Raw genomic sequence first — 20073 nt, 5'->3', positions numbered from 1 at the left:
GTGTCCAGCGCAGCCAGAGGGAGAGGTGAGTGTCCAGCGCAGCCAGAGAGAGAGGTGAGTGTCCAGCGCAGCCAGAGAGAGAGGCGAGTGTCCAGTGCAGCCAGAGAGAGAGGTGAGTGTCCAGCGCAGCCAGAGAGAGTTGTGTGTCCAGCGCAGCAGTGAGAGGTGAGTGTCCAGTGCAGCCAGAGAGAGAGGTGAGTGTCAAGCGCAGCCAGAGAGAGGGGTGAGTGTCCAGCGCAGCAGTGAGTAGGTGAGTGTCCATTGCAGCCAGAGAGGAAGAGGTGAGTGTCCAGTGCAGCCAGAGGGAGAGGTGAGTGTCCAGCGCAGCCAGAGAGAGAGGTGAGTGTCCAGCGCAACCAGAGAGGTGAGTGTCCAGCGGCCAGAGAGAGGTGGCCAGCGCAGCCAGAGAGAGGTGAGTGTCCAGCGCAGCCAGAGAGAGGAAGAGGTGTGTCCAGCGCAGCCAGAAAGAGGAAGGGATGTGTCCAGCGCAGCCAGAGAGAGGACGCGGTGTGTATCCTGTGCATCCAGAGAGAGGAAAAGGTGAGTGTCCAGCACATACAGAGAGAGGAAGAGGTCAGTGTCCACTGCAGCTGGAGAGAGAGAGGTCTGTGTGTGGCGCAGCCAGAGAGAGGGAGGGAGGTCAGTGTCAAGCGCAGCAAGAGAGAGGGGTGAGTGTCCAGCAAAGCCAGTGACAGGAAGAGGTCAGTGTCCAGCACAGCCAAAGGGAAAGGTCTGTGGCCAGCACAGCCAGCGAGAAGTCAGGTGTCCAGCACAGCCAGAGAGAGGTCAGGAGAGTGAGCGAAAGAGCGACAGATCAGTGCTCAGCACAGCGAGAAAGAGGTCAGTGCCTGTCAGACCGAGAGAGAGTGAGGTCAGTGCCCAGCACATCCTGCGAATTAATGTATATCTAGTTAGGAACATCTTTGAATGATGGGTTAAGTATGCATCAAGATGATCACATTTTTACCTTGGTGACCTTGCTGTAGGAATAGGGGAACAGTTTGCCTGTGGAGTTAGGTTTGAATGATGTGGAGTTTGCTTACCGTTAGGGACTGAGCAGTGTCTGCAGAACTTTACTCATGAAATAAAGTTTGATTACAGGCCACAGCAGAGTGATATACATACATCCATAATGGAAGTGAGTGAGATGTATGGGTTGAATGCCATTCGGCATTTTTATCTATTAAATTTGGGCTCGGCTGGATTTGAACTCTTTTGCTGCAAGAACAAGAGTCCAGTGCCCGACATGTCAGAGTTTTTTCAAAAAGACCTAAGTTGTTCATAATATGGGCAAAAGAGCATAGTTTATTTTGTTTTTTGATCAGGAAGAAGTATTTAGGTGCATATCAATATGTCACAAACAAGAGAAATTGGAGTTAAAAGTTCACAATTTGTATGCAAAATGTTTTAATGGCTGCACACTTCACCCTCTTCACCAGCCTATTGGTCACATCTTTTACAGGTCCAAGGAGCAGAAGTAGGACATTCAGCCTCTCGAGCCTGCTCCACCTTCTAACAAGATCATTCATTGCTAATCTGATTGTAACCTCAAATCTTCATCCCACCTCTCCCAAATAACCTATAGCCCCCTTCTTCACTAAGAATCTATCCACCTCTGGCGTAAAATATTCAAAGATTCTGCCTCCACCACATTTTCAAAAAGAGAGTTCCAAAGACTCCCGACCCACAAAGAGAAAAATTTTGCTTAATTTCCATTTTAAATGGGCGACCCCTTATTTTTAAACAGTGACCCATAGTTCTAGATTCACCCACAAGAGGAGACATCCTCTCCACGTCTACCCTGTCAAGACCCCTCAGGATCTTGTATATTTAAATCAAGTTTATTCTTCTGAACTCCAATGGATACTAGCTTAGCGTGACCAACCTTTGCCCATAGGTCAACCCACCCATTCCAGGTATTAGTGTGGCAAACCTTCTTTGAACTGCTAATGCATTTATATCCTTCCTTAAAAAAGGTGAACAATGCAGTACACAGTACTGCAAACCGTGGTTTCATTAATGCCCTGTACAACTGCAGCTTAACCTCCCCACCAGGATAACTGAAGACTGTTTCACATGCCCTAAGAGGTGTGAATATATAAACAATGCATTTCTACTGCAACCTCAATGTTGCTATAAAGCAGTAGATCCTGATTGGTGTGTGACCGTGCAGAGTAGTGTGATATTAATCTGGAAATGGCTTCCAAGTGGGTGTGGTGGAAAACCCGAATATCAACTTGTTGGGATCTACAATCTCCACTCAATTGTATTGACTAGTTTTGGCTTGTGTTTTCATCCCCATGCTATGCAGCAGGTATGCTTGTACCCACGTGATACATTTCAGCTGTATTTAAACAGAGTCCACAAATGGAAATTGGAGGTATTCGGGATCAGTGATGCACCTAGAGCAAGGGCAGCACCCGGACTTAATGAAGCCTTGCTAGAATTCATGCTGGGTGTAGCGAGGGGGAGAAGGATCCTCATTTTCTACAGCAATGGGAGGAAGAAACCTGTGGCTTTTATCACATGGTGTGGTTGGAAGGAGCTGACTAGCAGGAGTGTTGTGTCTGGTCATGGATACAATGTAGGAAGTGGTTTAATGATCACATCAGGTCAGGAAAAGCGAGAGTGTTTGCTCCTGTATCTATATGTTTTAAATGTCTGTGTCCTTTCACTATATTTTACTGAACATTTTCCATCACATCACTCCTTACACCTGTAAATTGCATCACTTGATAAAGTATGTACATGTGGTGTGCATTGATTGGATGGTTAATGGTCAGTGTGAATCGGGGGGAAACGCTCCACTAGCACAAGTCATATCCGACACAAAAGAAGATAGTTGTGGTTGCTAGAGTTCAATCATCCCAGTCCCAGGACAATCACTGCAGGAATTCCTCAGGGCAGTGTCCTAGGATCAGCCATCATAGAATCCCTACAGTGTAGAAGGAGACCATTGGCCCATCAAGTCTGCACCAACCCACCAAAAGAGCACCCTACCTAGGCCCACTCCCCTGCCCTATTCCACATAATCTTTGGAAACGAACGGCAATTTTAGAACGGCCAATCTACCTAACCTGCACTTCTTTGGACTGTGGGAGGAAACAGAAGCACCCGGAGGAAACTCTCACAGACGTGGGGAGAACATCCAGACTCCACACAATCACCCAAGATCGGAATCAAACCCTGGTCGCTGGCGCTGTGAGGCAGCAGTGTTAACCACTGTGTCACCGTGCCGTCCGTAACACCTTCAGCTGCTTCATCAACACCTTCCCTCCATCATAAGGTCAGAAGTGGGGATGTTTGCTAATGATTGAATGTTCAGTGCAATTCATGACTTCTCAAGGTACTGAAACAGTTCTTGTCCAAAGTGGCAAGTAACATTCACGTCAGGCAACAACCTTCTCCGACAAGAGAGAATCCAGCTATCCCCCTTGACATTCAATGGCTGGAGCGATCTGATGTTTCTTACTGATCTTTGAAACATCTACAAACTTTCAACTTGGCACCCCAGGGAAAGAATCAGATTATTTCTGATCCAACCCCGTGTTCAGCTTGCAGAATACAGTAAGGTTTTGCAAAGAAACAAACTGTCAAGAAACCACTTTCCCCCTCTCAAAAGGAGAGCAAACACGATTCCGGATTTTGAAGTAAAAGATCACAAACGTGAAGAATTCAGAGATAAATTGAAAGGACTCCTTGATAATTTTTGAGCCAGGTTTCTTGACTTGCAGAAGTTGAGATCCTGATTCACTTTTCTTGTAACCCCATTCATGGTTGATGACGTCAACGTTGGTCATCTGATTCTTGAAACATTTGCTGTGGAAATTAAACTATTGGACTTCCAGGAGGAACAGTCTAAAGATTCTGCATAAATCACAATCTGCAATTGAGTTCTGGAATCAAGTGCCAGTAACAAAGTGCCCTTAACTCAAGCAAGCATGTGCGATTATATCAATTTTCAGTACAGCACACTGCTGTGAATCACTACTCTGTAATGAAGTTTGTAAAGTCGAAACATTGTGCAGTCCTTACAAATCAACACCTGACTGTGCTACTTTGTACTGCCTTTACAACATATCAGCTGGATTTTCAAAGACTTACAGCCAGGATGGAGACCCATGAGACCTCTACGAGCAGCAATTGGTCTGTGTGAAGTTTGTCTAGTCTTGACACTCTCAAACATCTGAAGACTATTGTTTGTGGCTCTTGCGTTCAGTAAGTTTGCCCACCCCTGTTCTTGGAGATGAATGCACTATATGTGGTGAACTAAGGAATTTGAACAGAGTACCAAATTGAAAGAAAAAGTGTACAATTCTGTGAAGGTTAGTGGTAGGTCAGAAGGTTGGACAGAATTTTAAATCCAAGAAAAAGAATGACTAAAGAAGTAATAAGGAGAAATTAAGAGTACAGAGAATGTAGAGAAATCTAGCTAGAAATATAAAAACAGTAAGTGTTTCAACAAATATTTGAATAGAAAAATTTAACTGAAGTGAGCTTTGCTCTTCTAGAGAGTGAGTCTATGGAATTAAGAATGGGAAATTAAGAAATGGCAGAAACATTGAACAGATATTTTGTGTCCGCCTTCATTATAGAAGACACAAATAACATCCCCAAAATACTTGTAACCCGAAACACGAAAGTGAGGGAAGAACTTAAAGCAATTATAATCACCAGGGAAAGAGTACTGTGGAAATTATTAGAACTAAAGGCAAATACGTCACCAGGACCTGATGGCCTGCATCCTAGGATCGTAAAAGAAGTGGGTTTAGAGAAAGCAGTTACATTGTTTTAATGCTGTAGGATTCCTTTGATTCTGGTAAGGTCACACCAGATTGGTAATTAGCAAATGTAACTCCTTTATTCAAAAAAGGAAGAAATGTAACTCCTTTATTCAAAAAAGGAAGGAGACAGAAAGCAGGTAACTACAGGCCAGCTGTCATGGGGAAAATGCTGGATTCTATTTTTTTTTTAAAATTTATTTTTATTCAGATTTTTATCAAAAGCAAATTTTTTTACATAACCATTAACAACATTTAACAAAACAAGGTGAATGTTACCATTATATAAAGAAAGAAAACAAGAATATGCAACATTTCCGCCCCTTCCCCCAGGAATGCTGCTGACATTTTAATGCTCTCCTAGAAAGTCGAGGAATGGCTGCCATCTCCGAGAGAACCCCGTCATGGATCCTCTCAAGGCAAACTTTATTTTCTCCTGACTGAGAAACCCAGCCATGTCTCCAACCCAGGTCTCCACACTCGGGGGTTTCGAGTCCCTCCACATTAAAAGGATCTGTCTCCGGGCTTCCAGGGAGGCAAAGGCCAAAACCTCGGCCTCATTCGCTTCCTGAACTCCCGGATCGTCTGACACACCAAAGATCGCTATCTCTGGACTCGGCACCACCCACGTGTCTAGGATCCTGGACAGTGCCTTAGCGAATCCCTGCCAGAATCCTTTGAGAGCCGGAAATGCCCAGACCATATGGACATGGTTCGCTGGGCTTCTCGCACATCTATCCTCAACCCCAAAGAACTTGCTCATTCTCGCTGCGTCATGTGTGCCCGGTGGACCACCTTAAACTGGATTAAGCTAAGCCTGGAACATGATGAAGAAGAGTTAACCCTGTTTAGGGCATCCACCCACAGGCCTGCATCCGGCTCCCCGCCTAGCTCCTCCCACCTGCCCTTAAGTTCCGCCACTGGGGCTTCCTCTGCCTCCTGTAGTTCTTAGTAGATGTCCGACACCTTCCCCTCCCCTACCCAGGTGCCGGAGACCACCCTATCATGTACCCTATGTGGGGGTAGCAATTGAAATGTCACCACCTGTTTTTTTAGAAAGGCGCGTACCTGAAGGTATCTGAAGGCATTTCCAGGGGGCAGATTAAATTTCTCCTCCAGCACTTTTAAGCTGGGAAAAGTCCCGTCTATGAAGAGGTTCCCCATCCTTTTAATACCTGCCCTATGCCAGCTTTGGAACCCTCCGTCTATCTTGCCCAGGACAAATCTGTGACTGTTGCGTATCGGGGTCCAAACTGAGGCTCCCTCCAACTCCCTATGTCTTCTCCACTGACCCCAGATCCTTAGGGCCGCCCCCACCACCGGACTTGAAGAGTAGCGTGCTGGCGAGAACGGCAGAGGTGCCGTTACGAGTGCCCCTAAACTGGTGCCCTTGCATGAGGTCGCCTCTAACCGCTCCCTCGTCAACCCCTCCCCCAATACCCATTTCCTAATCATGGCTATATTAGACGCCCAGTAGTAGCTGCAGAAATTCGGCAGCGCCAGCCCCGCCCCCCCGACTGCACTCTAGATACTTGCGGGGTGCTGGATTCTATTCTGAAGATTATAGGATTGCGCCGAGTGCAATTAGGGAGAGCCAGTGGTTTTGTGAAAGGAAAATAATGTTTAGGCCATTTATTGGAGTTGTTTGAGGAAGTAACAAGCATTGTGGATAAAGGGAAACTTGTAGATGGGGTGTATTTGGATTTTCAAAAGGTGTTTTAAGGTGCCGTTTCAAAGGTTGCTAGACAAAATAAGAGCTAACATACTAACGTGGAGAGGATTGCTCAGCCAACAGAAGCAGTGTTCATTTTCGGGTTGGCAAGCTGTAACCGGTAGTGTCACAAGACCATAAGATATAAGAACAAAGAACAAAGAAATGTACAGCACAAGAACAGGACCTCCAAGCCCGTGCCGACCATGCTGCCCGACTAAACTACAATCTTCTACACTTCCTGGGTCCGTATCCCTCTATTCCCATCCTATTCATGTATTTGTCAAGATGCCCCTTAAATGTCGCTATCGTCCCTGCTTCCACCACCACCTCCAGTAGCAAGTTCCAGGCACCCACTACCCTCTGTGTAAAAAAACTTGCCTCGTACATCTACTCTAAACCTTGCCCCTCTCACCTTAAACCTATGCCCCCTAGTAATTGACCCCTCTACCCTGGGGAAAAGCCTCTGACTATCCACTCTGTCTATGCCGCTCATATGTTTGTAGACCTCTATCAGGTCGCCCCTCAACCTCTGTCGTTCCAGTGAGAACAAACCGAGTTTATTCAACCGCCCCTCATAGTTAATGTCCTCCATACCAGGCAACATTCTGGTAAATCTCTTCTGCACCCTCTCTAAAGCCTCCACATCCTTCTGGTAGTGTGGCGACCAGAATTGAACACTATACTCCAAGTGTGGCCTAACTAAGGTTCTATACAGCTGCAACATGACTTGCCAATTCTTATACTCAATGCCCCAGCCAATGAAGGCAAGCATGTCGTATGCCTTCTTGACTACCTTCTCCATCTGTGTTGCCCCTTTCAGTCACCTGTGGACCTGTACTCCTAGATATCTCTGACTTTCAATACTCTTGAGGGTTCTACCATTCACTGTATATTCCCTACCTGCATTAGACCTTCCAAAATGCATTACCTCACATTTGTCCGAATTAAACTCCATCTGCCATCTCTCCGCCCAAGTCTCCAAACAATCTAAATACTGCTGTATCCTCTGACAGTCCTCATCGCTATCCGCAATTCCACCAATCTTTGTGTCGTCTCCAAACTTGCTAATCAGACCAGTTACATTTTCCTCCAAATCATTTATATATACTACAAACAGCAAAGGTCCCAGCATTGATCCCTGCGGAATACCACTGGTCACAGCCCTCCAATTGGAAAAGCATCCTTCCATTGCTACTCTCTGCCTTCGATGACCTAGCCAGTTCTGTATCCACCTTGCCAGCTCACCCCTGATCCCGTGTGACTTCACCTTTTGTATTAGTCTACCATGAGCCGTGGGCAGCACGGTAGCATTGTGGATAGCACAATTGCTTCACAGCTCCAGGGTCCCAGGTTCGATTCCGACTTGGGTCACTGTCTGTGCGGAGTCTGCACATCCTCCCCGTGTGTGCGTGGGTTTCCTCCGGGTGCTCCGGTTTCCTCCCACAGTCCAAAGATGTGCTGGTTAGGTGGATTGGTCATGACAAATTGTCCTTAGTGTCCAAAATTGTCCTTAGTGTTGGGTGGGGTTACTGGGTTATAGGGATAGGGTGGAGGTGTTGACCTTGGGTAGGTGCTCTTTCCAAGAGCCGGTGCAGACTCGATGGGCCGAATGGCCTCCTTCTGCATTGTAAATTCTATGATGAGGGACCTTGTCAAAGGCCTTACTGAAGTCCATATAGACAACATCCACTGCCCTACCTGCACCAATCATCTTTGTGACCTCCTCAAAAAACTCTATCAAGTTAGTGAGACACGACCTCCCCTTCACAAAACCATGCTGCCTCTCACTAATACGTCCATTTGCTTCCAAATGGGAGTAGATCCTGTCTCGAAGAATTCTCTCCACTAATTTCCCTACCACTGAAGTAAGGCTCACCGGCCTGTAGTTCCCTGGATTATCCTTGCTACCCTTCTTAAACAGAGGAACAACATTGGCTATTCTCCAGTCCTCCAGGACATCACCTGAAGACAGTGAGGATCCAAAGATTTCTGCCAAGGCCTCAGCAATTTCCTCTCCAGCCTCCTTCAGCATTCTGGGGGAGATCCCATCAGGCCCTGGGGACCTATCTACCTTAATATTTTTTAAGACGCCCAACACCTCGTCTTTTTGGATCTCAATGTGACCCAGGCTATCTACACGCCCTTCTCCAGACTCAACATCTACCAATTCCTTCTCTTTGGTGAATACTGATGCAAAGTATTCATTTAGTACCTCGCCCATTTCCTCTGGCTCCACACATAGATTCCCTTGCCTATCCTTCAGTGGGCCAACCCTTTCCCTGGCTACCCTCTTGCTTTTTAGGTACGTGTAAAAAGCCATGGGATTTTCCTTAACCCTATTTGCCAATGACTTTTCGTGACCCCTTCTAGCCCACCTGACTCCTTGCTTAAGTTCCTTCCTACTTTCCTTATATTCCACACAGGCTCCGTCTGTTCCCAGCCTTTTAGCCCTGACAAACGCCTCCTTTTTCTTTTTGACGAGGCCTACAATATCTCTCGTTATCCAAGGTTCGCGAAAATTGCCGTATTTATCCTTCTTCCTCACAGGAACATGCTGGTCCTGAATTCCTTTCAACTGACACTTGAAAGCCTCCCACATGTCAGATGTTGATTTGCCCTCAAACATCCGCCCCCAATCTAGGTTCTTCAGTTCCCACTTAATATTGTTATAATTAGCCTTCCCCCAATTTAGCACATTCATCCTAGGACCACTGAATTGTGGTCACTGTTCCCGAAATGCTCCCCTACTGAAACTTCTACCACCTGGCCGTGCTCATTCCCCAATACCAGGTCCAGTACCGCCCTTCCCTTGTTGGACTGTCTACAAATTGTTTTCAGAAGCCCTCCTGGATGCTCCTTACAAACTCTGCCCCGTCTAAGCCCCTGGCACTAAGTGAGTCCCAGTCAATATTGGGGAAGTTGAAGTCTTCCATCACCACAACCCTGTTGTTTTTACTCTTTTCCAAAATCTGTCTACCTATCTGCTCTATCTCCCGCTAGCTGTTGGGAGGCCTGTAGTAAACCCCCAACATTGTGACTGCACCCTTATTCCTGATCTCTACCCATATAGCCTCACTGCCCTCTGAGGTGTCCTCCTGTAGTACAGCTGTGATATTCTCCCTAACCAGTAGCGCAACTCCGCCACCCCTTTTACATCCTCCTCTATCCCGCCTGAAACATTTAAATCCTGGAACGTTTAGCTGCCAATCCTGCCCTTCCCTCAACCAGGTCTCTGTAATGGCAACAACATCATGGTTCCAAGTACTAATCCAAGCTCTAAATTCATCTGCCTTACCCGTAATACTTCTTGCATTAAAACATATGCACTGCAGGCCACCAGACCCGCTGTGTTCAGCAACTTCTCCCTGTCTGCTCTGCCTCAGAGCCACACTGTCCCTATTCCCTAGTTCTCCCTCAATGCTCTCACCTTCTGACCTATTGCTCCCGTGCCCACCCTCCTGCCATACTAGTTTAAACCCTCCCGTGTGACACTAGCAAACCTCGCGGCCAGGATATTTATGCGCCTCCAGTTTAGACGCAACCCGTCCTTATATAGGTCATACCTGCCCCGGAATAGCTCCCAGTGGTCCAGATAACGGAAACCCTCCCTCCTACACCAGCTGTTTAGCCACGTGTTTAGCTGCTCTATCTTCCTATTTCTAGCCTCACTGGCACGTGGCACAGGGAGTAATCCCGAGATTACAACCCTGAAGGTCCTGTCTTTTAACTTTCTGCCTAGCTCCCTGAACTCCTGCTGCAGGACCTCATGCCCCTTCCTGCCTATGTCGTTAGCACCAAAATGTACAACGACCTCTGCCTGTTTGCCCTCCCCCTTCAGGATGCCCTCTACCCGTTCGGAGACATCCTGGACCCTGGCACCAGGGAGGCAACATACCATCCTGGAGTCTCTTTCACGTCCACAGAAGCGCCTATCTGTGCCCCTGACTATAGAGTCCCCTATTACTATTGCTCTTCTGCGCTTTGACCCTCCCTTCTGAACATCAGAGCCAGCCGTGGTGCCACTGCTCTGGCTGCTGCTGTTTTCCCCTGAAGGCTATCCCCCCCGACAGTATCCAAAGGGGTATACCTGTTCGAGAGGGGGACAACCACAGGGGATTCCTGCACTGACTGCCTGCCCTTTCTGGTGGTCACCCATTTCTCTGCCTGCACCTTGGGTGTGACCACATTTATATAACTGCGATCTATGACACTTTCCACCACCTGCATGCTCCTAAGTGCATCCAATTGCTGCTCCAACCGAACCATGCGGTCTGTGAGGAGCTCCAGTTGGGTGCACTTTCTGCAGATGAAGCCATCCGGGACACTGGAAGCCTCCCGGACCTGCCACATCTCACAGTCAGAGCACTGCACCCCTCTCACTGACATTGCGTCAATTAATTAGTAAATTAAAATTAAAAGTTAAAAATTTTTTTTTAAGTTACTGTTAACTATCTGTTTCCTAGCACTAGATTTCTACTATAAATGTGAAAGCTAAATAAGCTTCGATCTCTGACTTAGATACCCCTCTAAATTATAATTAAGTAATTATGTTTAATTAGTTACCAATGCTTAATTTTTTTAATTTAGTGTAGATTCCCAACCAGCCACTCAGGTCACAGCTTTTCTGTGATGTCACTTCAGTTTCTCCCCCCCCCCCCCCCACACACACACACAATTTGAAAAGGTAATAAAAGTAAAAATGAGTAAAAATCACTTACTTACCTTCTTACCTTCTGAGGGTTTTAGATGTTCTCAGGTTCTCTCCCTGACAGAGACTGCTCCTCCTCCTCCGAACGGCTCCCGAAACTAGGCCGCAATCTTTTTAAATATAGGAGCAAAATTAGGACACTTGGCCCATTGAGTCTGCTCCACCATTCAATCATGGCTGATATTTTCTTGTCCCCATTCTCCTGCCTTCTCCCCATAACCCCTGATCCCCTTATTAATCAAGAACCTATCTATCTCTGTCTTAAAGACACTCAGTGCTTTGGCCTCCACAGCCTTCTGCGGCAAAGAGTTCCACAGATTCACCACCCTCTGGCTGAAGAAATTCCTCCTCATCGCTGTTTTAAAGGATCGTCCCTTTAGCCTGAGATGGTGTCCTCTGCTTCTAGTTTTTCCTACAAGTGGAAACATCCTCTCCACGTCCACTCTATCCAGGCCTCACAGTATCTTGTAAGTTTCAATAAGATCCCCTTTCTTCCTTCTAAACTCCCAACGAGTACAGACCCAGAGTCCTCAAAAATTCCTCATACGACAACTTCTTCATTCCAGGGATCATTCTTGTGAACCTCCTCTGGACCCTTTCCAAGGCCAGCACATCCTTCCTTAGTTATGGGGCCCAAAACTGCTCACAATGCTCCAAATGGGGTCTGACCAGAGCCTGATACAGCCTCAGAAGAACATCCCTGGTCTTGTATTCTAGCCCTCTTGACATGAATGTTAACATTGCATTTGCCTTCTTAACTGCCGACTGAACCTGCACATTAACCTTAAGAGAATCGTGAACAAGGACTCCCAACTGTCTTTGTGCTTCTGCTTTCCGAAGCATTTCCCCATTTAGAAAATAGTCTATGCCTAAATTCCTCCTTCCGAAATTCATAACCTCACACTTTTCCACTTTGCATTTCATTTGCCACTTCATTGCCCACTCTCCTAGCTTGTCCTTCTGCAGCCCCCTTGCTTCCTCAATACTACCTGTCCCTCTACAGACCTTTGTATCATCTGCAAACTTTGCAACAGTGCCTTCAGTACCTTCTTCCAGATCATTAATGTATATTGTAAAAAGTTGTGGTCCCACCACAGACCCCTGAGGCACACCACTAGTCCCCGGCTGCCATCCTGAAAAAGACCGCTTTATCCCCACCCTCTGCCTTCTGCCAGTCAGCCAATCCTCTATCCATGGGATAGCACAAGAGTCAATGCTCAGGTTTCAACTATTTACAATCTTTTTTTAGTTACTTGGATGAAAGGACCAAATGCATGGTTGTTAAATTTGCGGATGAAACTAAGATAGGCAGGAGGGTAAATAGATTCCTTAATTTAGTGGGGAAAATATTGATTACGAAGTGGGAAAATGTGATCTTGTGCTCTGTGACAAGAATAGAAAAGCAGTATATTATTTAAATGAAGGAAGATTACGAAACTCTGTTATCTGGTCTTCCTGCTACATGAATCACAAATGTTAGTATGCAGGTACAGCAAATGGTTAGGAAGTCAGATGGAATGTTGGAGGTATGCAGGAATATGGAGTTGAGGTTACAATCCGATCAGCCATGATCCTATTTGAATGGCGGAGCAGGCTCAAGGGGCCAAGTGGCCTATTCCTCTTAATTCGTATGCTCATGGTGGGGCTGTTGCCAAATCATTGCTGGAAAATCACAGCCAACGCACACTCTCTGCAGCTATCTCCTTTATAACTTCAGGGTATAGGTCAACAGACCCCAGTGTCATGTGAGAGTCCCTTTAAGAAAAGTGTGTCTTATCAAAGGGTTGCAGTGATGTCATTGTGCGGGTGGAGCTGGAATGTGATTCTGTCTTTTACTTCCGTTTTGAGCTGGAAGCTGCAGTGTATCTTAGTTTCGTTTTCCGTTCAAAGCTGTATTCCGACTACAAGGATGTTGGAGTCTCTCTGTATGTTTAAAAAGGTTTTGGGATCACTTGCTAATTTAAAAGTGATACCTGCTTTCTGTAGAAATTTCAGACCTGTTGTCTTTGTTAAAAAGGGTCTTTTGACTAATGGATGCTAGGAAAGTTATTAAGAGTCACCTATAGAGTATTGTATCTGTGGGGATTTTCAGTGTTGGTAGTTGATAAACTGTTTACTGTGTGTTTATAAACTGTTAACTGAATTCATAGAATAAACGTTGTTTTGTTTTAAAATATACTTAAGGTCTCTGTTGCATAACACCTAGCTTGGATTGGATTTGTTTATTGTCACGTGTACCGAGGTACTGTGAAAAGTATTTTTCTGCAAGCAGCTCAACAGATCATTAAGTACATAGGAAGAAAAGGGAAGAAAAGAAAATACATAATAGGGCAACACAAGGTATACAATGTAACTACAGAGGCACCGGTATCGGATGAAGCAGACAGGGTGTAATGTTAATGAAGTCAGCCCATAGGAGGGTCATTTAGGAATCTGGTAACAGCGGGGAAGAAGCTGTTTTTGAGTCTGTTTGTGCGTGTTCTCAGACTTCTGTATCTCCTGCCCGATGGAAGAAGTTGGAATGAGTAAGCTGGTTGGGAGGTTTCTTTGATTATGCGGGAGAGTGGACCCTTGTGCTCCCCATACCCAAGATCTATTAAAAGTTGTGGTCAAGTGAATTCCATGATCTACTTTGGTGTTCTCTAACCCTGGCCCATAATACCAGGGATGTGTCATATTTCAATCCCTTAATTTTTTCCAATACTTTTTCTCTTATTTATTTCCCTAATTTCTTCACACATTTTGACTCCATAATTTACCATCTATTTCTGGAATGATGAAACTTGTGCCTTCTAATGTGAAGACAGACACAAAATATTTGTTCAGTGCCTCTGCCATTTCTTCATGCCCCATGATCATTTCTCTTGTCTCTAATTCTAGCGGATCAGTGTTAACTTTAGCAGTTTTCTTCCTTTTTATATACTTATAAAAGCTCTTACAATCTTTTGACATTACCAACTAGTATACTTTCATTTTATTTTTTTCCTTTTTATCAACATTTTGGTCGCTCTTTGGTTTCTAAAACACTCCCAATCCTCAGAAATTATTGTTTTTTGCAATATTGTAAACCTTTTCTTTTAATCTAATACTATGCTTAACTTCCTGAGTGTTTTGGGGGAGGATCTGATCTCGGTGGAAGAGGTGAAGGCCAAATGGGAGGAGGAGCTGCAGCCTATATTGGAGGAGGAGCAGGTGTGGAATGAGACCCTCTGCATCATTCTGAGCAAGGCTGAGCCTGATCCAGCTCAAGGTACTGATTAGGGCACACCTCAGTAAAGCCAGAATGAGTCCTTTCTTTGCGGGAGTTGAGGATGGGTGCAAGCGCTGTTTGAGAGGGCCCGTGAATCATAGCACATGTTATAGGTCCTGTCCCAATCTTGTGGATTTTTGGGTTTCTTTTTTCAGCACCATATCAGCGATTCTGAACATTGAGCTGGAGCTCTGTCCTTTAGAGGCTATATTTGGGGTATCTGACGTGACGGGGGTGGTGCAATTGTCCTGGCCTTTGTCTCGTTGGTTGCTCGGAAACAAATCCTGATCAGTTGGAAGGCTGGTGATGCCACCGAGTGCTTTGGCATGACTCGGTGACTGAATGGAGTTTTTTCATCTCAAAATACACAGTGAGGGGATCAATTGAAGGGTTCTACTGGAGATGGCAACCGTTTATATTGTATTTTAGCTGTTGGGGGGAGAGGAACTGAAACAATGGTGGGGGTTGGTTTAGTAGACTATTGTTTCCATTTTTTTAGTTTATTCTTGTTTGGATTTTTTGGTATAAAATGACAAAAGTTTAATAAGTTATTTTATTTAAACTTCCTGAGTGAGCCACAGGTGGGTCTTTCTTGCTGAGTTTTTCAATTGAATGTATTTTTGTTGGACATTTTGAATTGCTTCTTTAAATATTTTCCACTGTTCATTTACAGCCATATCATTTGTCTATTTAACCAATTTACCTTGGTCTGTTCTCCCCACATACCTGTGTAATTGGCTTTGTTTAGGTTTAAGATTCTTGTGTTTGGGGTACAAAGAACATTACAGCACAGGTACAGGCCCTTCGAATATGCCACTTCCAAATTTAACTCGGAATTCAGTGGTATTATGAGCATTTATTCCTGGTGGATCTTAGCTAGTAATTAACTCTGCTTCATTACACAATGCTAGATTTAAGGTGACTTTATCCCTGGTCGGTTCTACAATGTATTTCTCCAAGAAATTGAAAACATTCCATCAACTCATCTTCCAGACCACTCTTGTCAATTTGATTGTCTCAGTGTATGTGAAAATTAAATCTCAATTATTTGTTACAATTTCTAATAATTTCTTTTTTAATGCTCTCTCCAGTGGTATAACTACTGTTAAGACCATAAGACACAGGAGCAGAATTAGGCCACTCGGCCCATCGAGTCTGCTCCGCCATTCAATCATGGCTGATATTTTCTCGTCCCCATTCTCCTGCCTTCTCCCCATAACCCCTGATCCCCTTATCAAGCACGAACCTATCTATCTCTGTCTTAAGGACACTCAGTGATTTGGCCTCCACAGCCTTCTGCGGCAAAGTGTTCCACAGATTCACCACCCTCTGGCTGAAGAAATTCCTCATCTCTGTTTTAAAGGATCATCCCTTTAGTTTGAGATGGTGTCCTCTGGTTCTAGTTTCTCCTACTAGTGGAAACATCCTCTCCACATCCAATCTATCCAGGCCTCGCTGTATCCTGTAAGTTTCAATAAGATCCCCCCCCCTCATCCTTCTAAACGCCAACGAGTACAGACCCAGAGTCTTCAACCGTTCCTCATACGACAAGTTCTTCATTCCAGGGATCATTCTTGTGAACCCCCTCTGGACCCTTTCCAAGGCCAGCACATCCTTCCTTAGATGCGGGGCCCAAAACTGCTCACAATACTCCAGATGGTGTCTGATCAGAGCGTTGTACAGCCTCAGAAGTACCTCCCTGATCTTGCATTCTAGCCTCTTGACATGAATGCTAAAATTGCATTTGCCTTTTTAAAAAATATATATATTTTATTCAAGATTTTTTGGCTAAACATAACAGTACATGATTTTTCTTTTAAACAACAATAAAGCAATATAAATAACAGTGGCCAGTTTTAAACAAGTAAATAAATAATATATAAACAGAAACAAAAACAAAACTAAATGGCAACTGCCTTGTCAAAAATAGTTACTCTCCAAAAATACAATCCAACAGTCCAATACACATTACCTATAGCAAATGTCTATACATATACAATGACATCCCTAAGAGCCGGCCCAGATCCTCCCCCTGGGTTGCTGCTGTTGTCTCTTTCTTTTCATTCCCTCTATCGTTCTGCGAGGTAGTTGACGAACGGTTGCCACCGCCTGGTGAACCCTTGAGCCGAACCCCTTAATACGAACTTGATCCATTCTAACTTTATAAACCCTGCCATGTCGTTTATCCAGGTCTCCACGCCCGGGGGTTTGGCTTCCTTCCACATAAGTAATATCCTGCGCCGGGCTACTAGGGACGCAAAGGCCAAAACATCAGCATCTCTCGCCTCTTGCACTCCCGGCTCTTCTGCAACCCCGAATATAACCAACCCCCAGCTTGGCTCGACCCGGACCCCCACCACCTTCGAAAGCACCTTCGCCACCCCCACCCAGAACCCCTGTAATGCCGGACATGACCAGAACATGTGGGTGTGATTCGCTGGGCTTCTCAAGCATCTCCCACACCTATCCTCTACCCCGAAAAATTTACTGAGCCGTGCTCCAGTCATATGCGCCCTGTGTAGAACCTTGAATTGTATCAGGCTTAGCCTGGCACACGAGGACGACGAGTTTACCCTACGTAGGGCATCAGCCCACAGCCACTCCTCAATCTCCTCCCCCAGCTCTTCTTCCCATTTCCCTTTCAGCTCATCTACCATGATCTCCCCCTCGTCCCTCATTTCCCTGTATATGTCCGACACCCTACCATCCCCCACCCATGTCTCTGAGATCACTCTATCCTGCACCTCCTGCGTCGGGAGCTGCGGGAATTCCCTCACCTGTTGCCTCGCAAAAGCCCTCAGTTGCATATACCGAAATGCATTCCCTTGGGGCAACCCATATTTTTCCGTCAGCGCTCCCAGACTCGCAAACGTCCCATCTACGAACAGATCTCTCAATTGTACTACCCCAGCTCTTTGCCATGCTCCAAATCCCCCATCCATTCTCCCAGGAACAAACCTATGGTTATTTCTTATCGGGGACCGCACTGAGGCTCCCGTCCTTCCCTCATGCCGTCTCCACTGCCCCCAAATTTTTAATGTTGCCACCACCACCGGGCTTGTAGTGTATTTCTTCGGTGAAAACGGCAACGGTGCCGTCACCATTGCTTGTAAACTGGTCCCCTTGCAGGACGCCCTCTCCAATCTCTTCCACACCGCTCCCTCCCCTTCTCCCATCCACTTACACACCATTGAAATATTAGCGGCCCAGTAATAATCATTTAGGCTCGGTAGTGCCAACCCCCCCCCCCTATCCCTACTACGCTGCAAGAACCCCCTCCTCACTCCCGGGGTCTTCCCGGCCCACACAAAACTCATAATGCTTTTCTCAATTCTCTTTTAAAAAAAAAAAAAGCCTTCGTGACCATCACCGGGAGGCACTGAAACACAAAGAGGAATCTCGGGAGAACCACCATTTTAACCGCCTGCACCCTACCCGCCAGTGACAGGGACACCATGTCCCATCTCTTGAAGTCCTACTCCATCTGTTCCACCAATCGTGTTAAATTAAGCCGGTGCAAGGTTCCCCAATTCTTGGCTATCTGAATCCCCAAGTATCGGAAGTCTCTTGTTACCTTCCTCAGCGGTAAATCCTCTGTTTCCCTGCTCTGCTCCCCCGGATGCACCACAAACAACTCACTTTTCCCCATGTTCAGTTTATCCCCCGAAAAATCCCCAAACTCCCCAAGTATCCGCATTATCTCTGGCATCCCCTCCACCGGGTCCGCCACATACAACAACAAATCATCCGCATACAGAGATACCTGGTGTTCTTCTCCTCCCCTAATCACTCCCTCCACTTCCTGGAACCCCTCAGTGCCATGGCCAGGGGCTCAATCGCCTGTGCAAACAATAACGGAGACGGGGGACATCCCTGCCTCGTCCCTCTGTAAAGCCGGAAATAATCAGACCCCCGTCCATTCGTAACCACACTCTCCATCGGTGCCCTATACAGTAGCTGTACCCATCCAATATATCCATCTCTGAAGCCAAATCTCCTCAGCACCTCCCACAGATAATCCCACTCCACTCTATCAAATGCTTTCTCGGCATCCATCGCCACCACTACCTCCGCTTCCCCCTCTGGCGGGGGCATCATCATTACCCCTAGCAACCTCTATGTTCGTGTTCAGCTGTCTTCCCTTCACAAACCCAGTCTGGTCCTCATGTACCACCCCCGGGACATAGTCCTCTATCCTCGTCACCATTACCTTGGCCAGAATCTTAGCATCCACATTTAAAAGAGAAATGGGCCTCTAGGACCCGCATTGGAGCGGGTCTTTTTCCTTCTTTAGGAGGAGCGATATCTTTGCCTCTGATATAGTCGGGGGCAACTGCCCCCTTTCCCTAGCCTCATTAAAGGTTCTCGTCCGAAGCGGGGCCAGCAAGTCCATATACTTCCTATAAAATTCCACCGGGAATCTGTCTGGTCCCGGGGCCTTCCCCGCCTGCATGCTCCCAATCCCTTTCACTGCCTCCTCCATCTCCATCTGTGCTCCCAGTCCTGCCCTCTCCTGCTCCTACACCTTAGGGAATGCCAGCTGATCCAGAAAGCACATCATTCTCTCCTTCCCTTCCGGGGGCTGAGCTTTATATAATCTTTCGTAGAATACCTTGAACACCCCATTTACTCTCTCCGCTCCCCGCTCCATCTCTCCCTCCTCGTCTCTCACCCCCCCCTATCTCCCTCGCTGCTCCCCTCTTCCTCAGTTGGTGGGCCAACAACCGGCTCGCCTTCTCCCCATATTCATACTGTACACCTTGTGCCTTCCTCCATTGTGCCTCTGCATTACCCGTAGTCAACAAGTCAAATTCTACATGTAGCCTTTGCCTTTCCCTGTACAGTCCCTCCTCCGGTGCCTCCGCATATTGTCTGTCCACCCTCAAAAGCTCTAACAAAGAGCCGGTGCAGACTCGATGGGCCGAATGGCCTCCTTCTGCACTGTAAATTCTATGGTCTATGGTCAAACCGCTCCCTTTCCCTACCCTCCTGCTTTCCTTCATGTGCCCTAATAGATATCAGCTCCCCTCTAACCACTGCCTTCAACGCCTCCCAGACCACTCCCACCTGAACCTCCCCATTGTCGTTAAGCTCCAAGTACCTTTCAATACACCCCCTCACCCTTAAACATATCCCCTCATCTGCCAATAGTCCCATGTCCATTCTCCAGGGCGGGTGCTGTTCTTTTTCCTCCTCTATCTCCAGGTCCACCCAATGTGGAGCGTGGTCCGAGATAGCTATTGCCGTGTACTCCGTCCCTGTCACCTTCGGGATCAGCGCCCTTCCCAATACAAAAAAGTCTATCCGTGAATATACTTTATGGACATAGGAGAAAAACGAGAACTCCTTACTCCTAGGCCTGCTAAATCTCCAGGGGTCTACTCCTCCCATCTGCTCCATAAAGTCCTTGAGCACCCTAGCTGCAGCCGGCCTCCTCCCGGTCCTGGATCTCGATCTGTCCAGCCCTGGGTCCAGCACCGTGTTAAAGTCTCCCCCCATTACCAACTTTCCCGCCTCTAGGTCCGGGATACGTCCCAACATTCGCCTCATAAAATTGGCATCATCCCAGTTCTGTCTTCACCACCAGGCCCTGTATTTCGTCTTCATTATCTGCGGCCTT

The 20073-nt window shown here is 46.5% G+C and overlaps 1 protein-coding gene across 1 annotated transcript in view; it reads left to right on the top strand.

Annotated features, from left to right (window-relative positions):
- Window positions 1–20073, top strand: part of spring1 (SREBF pathway regulator in golgi 1) — a 31906-nt gene that overhangs the window by 922 nt on the left and 10911 nt on the right. The window lies entirely within an intron of this gene.

This window comes from Scyliorhinus torazame, chromosome 1, assembly GCF_047496885.1.
Source record: "Scyliorhinus torazame isolate Kashiwa2021f chromosome 1, sScyTor2.1, whole genome shotgun sequence".
NCBI classification, from domain to species: domain Eukaryota; kingdom Metazoa; phylum Chordata; class Chondrichthyes; order Carcharhiniformes; family Scyliorhinidae; genus Scyliorhinus; species Scyliorhinus torazame.
Note: the sequence above shows the minus strand (reverse complement) of the source record. Positions and strands in the feature narration are given on the sequence as shown.